General features: G+C 48.0%; 1 protein-coding gene and 1 pseudogene across 4 annotated transcripts in view; one reads left to right on the top strand and one right to left on the bottom strand.

The window, feature by feature from the left end:
- The window catches only part of LOC104860961, a 5,078-nt pseudogene extending 2,185 nt beyond the window's left edge, over window positions 1-2,893 (top strand).
- Window positions 1-4,158, bottom strand: part of Nsd1 (nuclear receptor binding SET domain protein 1) — a 141,287-nt gene that overhangs the window by 90,092 nt on the left and 47,037 nt on the right. The window lies entirely within an intron of this gene.

Below are 4,158 nucleotides of genomic sequence, written 5' to 3'. Positions count from 1 at the left end.
AAAAAAAAAAAAAAAAAAAAAAAAAAAAAGGTAGATGAGGGGGGTTTAGGGGTTTTGTTTTTTGAGACAGGGTCTCTATGTAGTCTTGGCTGCCCTTGAACAATCCTCCTATCTTACTTAGCCTCCCAACTGCTGGGATTACAGGCCTGTATTACCACACCCAGCTTAGGCTCAGTTGTGTATCTCAGAAAGAGTAGTTGACTTATAAATAACACACTAAGAGAAAACAGAGCCAAACATGGTGCACACCTAGCTTGGGTGATTTAGTGAGACTGTCTCAGAACTTTTTTTTAAAAAAGAGGTAGCTTGGGATATGGCTCAGTGAAAAGGCCCCTAGGTTCAATCCCCTATGCACCCCACAAATAAGATTTACATTCTAAACTGAACTGCATGACACCACATGCCTGTAAAGCCCAGCACTAAGAAGGCTGAAGGAAGAATACCTGACTGGGCTACATAGAGTTCCAGTACAGCCTATAGTGTAAGACCCTGGGGAGGGGACACTGATAAACTGTTCATGTTCTGAGATGGACATACAGAGCTAAAGCCTGGGAAACACAAACACTATGGGTATAAATTCAACTTTGATTTATAACAATTTGAAACACAGATTTAGGCCAGGGATGCACCATGCTGCCTGGCAAAAGCAAGGTCCTGAGGTCAATCCCAAGTACTGGAAAACAAAAATCACAGACATGACAGAAGAGAGCTGTGATAGACTGTGTCTCACAAAACATTATGTTGAAACTCCAACCCTCAATGTGATGGTACTTGCAGGTGGTGTTTTTAAGAGTAATACGCTTAATAACAGTAATTAGTAAGAGTAATTAGTCATAAGGATGAGGCTGCCATTAAGGTACTGCTGCCCTTCTAAGAATAAAAGAAAACCAGGTGTGATGATGTACACTTGGAATCCCCAGACTCAGATCTCAGAGTTCAAGGCCAGCCTCTGCCACACAGTAAATTAAAGGTCAGCCTGAACTACACAGCAAGACCTCTAGATAGATAAAATTAATCAATTAATTAATTGAAGGGAGGGACAGGGAGAAAGGGGAAAGGAAGAAGAGAGAGAGAGCAGGAGGGAGGGAGAAAGAAAAGAGAAGAGGGCCAGGGATTTAGCTCAGCAGTTCTGCTGCCTGCCTCGCAAACTCCAATTTGATCCCAGCTACCAAAAAAAAAAGAAGGAAAGAGAAAGGGGAGAGAAAGAAAAAAGGAGAAAAGAAGAGTGACAGAGAGAGAGAGAGAGAGAGAGAGAGAGAAAGGCAGAGAGGGAAGTGGGGGTGGAAGGAGAAATAGAAGCAGTCAGAGTATGCTCCCACTGCCACATTATGTCTCTACCATCTGAGGATACAACAAGAAAGTGGCTATCTGTAAGCCATAGAAGAGAGGTCTCACCAGGAAACATTAGTTCCAGCCTCCAAAACTATGAGAATTAAAACTGTTTATGCCCAGCTGTCATCCATCTGTCCTGCCACCTTCATCTTTTCTTTTTCTTTCTGCAAAGGGAAAAACCTCGGTCTGCATGCAGGCAGGGGTCCTGGCCCAGGGCTCCTGGAAGGTTTCTCAGGATGGGCAGCGCTCATGGTGCTGAGCCAGTGGCTTCTCAGCCTGTACCCTGGATTTCTTCCCTCCCTGGCTCCATGGGACTGGCCCCTTCCTCTTCTAGTCCTAACTTTGGACTCTGATCTTCAGTATTCTCTCTCGCAATGTACCCCAGCTCCTCCTTCCTGGGAGCTGGTTCTATAACTTGATTTCTCTCAAATGGGTCCCAATCACTTTGCCTCTTGCTAGCTACACAGGCCAACCAGGGTAGGGATTGGGGCATGAGTGTAGGAGGAGAGGGGTATACCTGGTCTGGGCCATCACAGGCAGACCTGTTGGACCCTGATGTTACTCCTGTCCACTGCCATGTACAGCACACATGCCCCACTGCACTGTGCCATGTGGATGGCCGAGTGCTCTTCCAACCCACCTCACCTTACTGCTGCTTACTGAGCTGACCAAGCTACTGTTGTGTGCCTTCTCCCTACTGGTGGGAAGGCAAGTATGGCCTGTAAGAGGCCCACCCTGGCATCAAGCTGCTCCTTTTACACTGTCAGCCCTACTCTATGGCGCCATCAACAACCTGGTGATCAACCTACATTACATGGACCCCAGCACCTACCAGGTACTGAGCAATCACAAGGTTGGAAGCACAGCCCTGTAGTACTGCCTCTGCCTCTGGCGCTGACTGCATGTCAGGGGTTGGCACTGCAGCTGCTGACGGTCTCAGGGGCCTTTATGCAGTAGGTGGCCTTTAAGACTCTGGGAACACCATTCCAAGGCCCCCACCAGCAGCTGCTGCCAGCACCACACCCCAGCTATCACTCCACTGGCACTGCTTCTCATTCTGTACTGCTTCATCTCAGGCTTGTCCTCTGTGTACACAGAGCAGCTCATGAAGCAACTCTGACTGCCCTTAGCATTGCAGAACCTCTTCCTCTACACTTTTGGGGGCCTGGGATTTGGCTCAGTGGTACTGCCGCCTGCCTCACAAGCACCAAGGGCTGGAGTTTGATCCCTGGTACAAAAAAAACAAAAAACAAAAAAAATACACTTTCGGTATGCTGCTGAACCTTGGTCTGCATTCAGACAGTGGTCCTGGCCCAGGATTCCTGGAAGGTTTCTCAGGATGGCAGAGCTCATGGTGCTGAGCTAGGCAGTGAATGGGCTACTCATGTCAGTTGTCATAAAGCATGGTAGCAGCATCACATGCCTCTTTGTTATGTCTTGTTCACTGATGGTCAATGCTATGCTCTTAGCAGCCCTGTTGGGACTGTAGCTCACAGCCACCTTCTTCCTGGCCACACTGCTCATCAGCCTGGCTGTGTGCCTATAATATGGCAGCCACTAGCTCCTGACCATCTCCAGTCATTTTTTTACCCAGTGAATTAGGTGCCACTACTAAAGTCACCTCCCAGGCCAACCCCAACCTCTTTTCAGCAGCTCTGAAACAAGTGCCTTGTGAGAAAAGCTGGGGAAGTAAGAGCAGCCACGTTAGTCTCTGGAGGTGCTAGGTAAAGGAGTACCCCTAGGAGACATGAAGAGTGAGTTTGCTTAAGAAAACTTTTAACTCTCCCACCACACCCCCAAGTTCTTCCAGACTAAAAAGTTGGGAGTATCAATACAAAGTCCTAAGAAATAACCCCATCTCTGATGTGGGAGGCCTCCTGCCTCATGCTGCATCAACACAGTTTCTCAAAGTAGCTATGGGCAACAGATGACTTTCCTTCCCTGGCAGACCCTCTGCCCTCAGCCATGATAGTGGCTGCTTCAGCCCAGTCTTGGTGCATGACTTCCCCAAAGAAATATTCACTCCCCACTCTCATGTAGGAAGGCTAAATTACCACGAATTATCATCACCCAGGCCACTCTGCCAAGCTTCCCCATCTCCAGCAGTGCCTGGGGACATCTGCCTCTCCACAGTGCTGCTTCCCATACCCAGACTTTGGTCTGGAGACCCTAGAAGGGGGCTGGGGCTTGTCTCAGGGAATGTTGCTCCGGGCCCTCTTGAAGTCCTGTGCCACCGCCAAGGTTCTTGGGAGGTACCATCTTCCCACTGTAGAGCCTGTCCCTGCCTAGTGGTATCCCAGCTCCCAACAGTTTGGAGAAGCTCTGGACAGAGTGACCTGGGACCAGGAACAGAGAAGAGGAAACTTATATAGCTCAATCAGTGTCTCTTTAACTGCATAAGTAATAAAGTCTTAATAAAGTAAAAAAAAAAAGGGGGGGGATAGTAGAATAAAAAGAAAATTCAGGCCAGGCATGGTGGTACATGCCTATAATCCCAGCATTTGGGAGGCTGAGGCAGAAGGATCACTCTGAGTTCAAGACCAGCCTGGACTACATAGTGAGATCCAGTCTCAAAACAAAAACAAAAAAGAATATCAAATGTCAGTGAGTTTAGAAATAAAAGGCACATATGAAAGTGGTATGTCAATTACTATCACAAGCATTGTTATCAAAGACAAGTGACAGGGTTTTGCAGCCAGGTGTGGTGGCGCATGCTTGTAATCCCAGCACTCAGGAGGCTGAGGCAGGAGGATTGCTGTGAGTTCGAGACCAGCCTGGGCTACATGGTGAATTCCAGATCAGTCTCAACTATACAGTGAGACCCTG

The sequence above is a fragment of the Fukomys damarensis genome, unplaced genomic scaffold (genome assembly GCF_012274545.1).
Source record: "Fukomys damarensis isolate Sample0158 unplaced genomic scaffold, DMR_v1.0_HiC HiC_scaffold_9, whole genome shotgun sequence".
Classification (NCBI taxonomy): domain Eukaryota; kingdom Metazoa; phylum Chordata; class Mammalia; order Rodentia; family Bathyergidae; genus Fukomys; species Fukomys damarensis.
The sequence above is the reverse complement of the archived record's forward strand: the minus strand, read 5'-3'. Positions and strand labels throughout refer to the sequence as shown.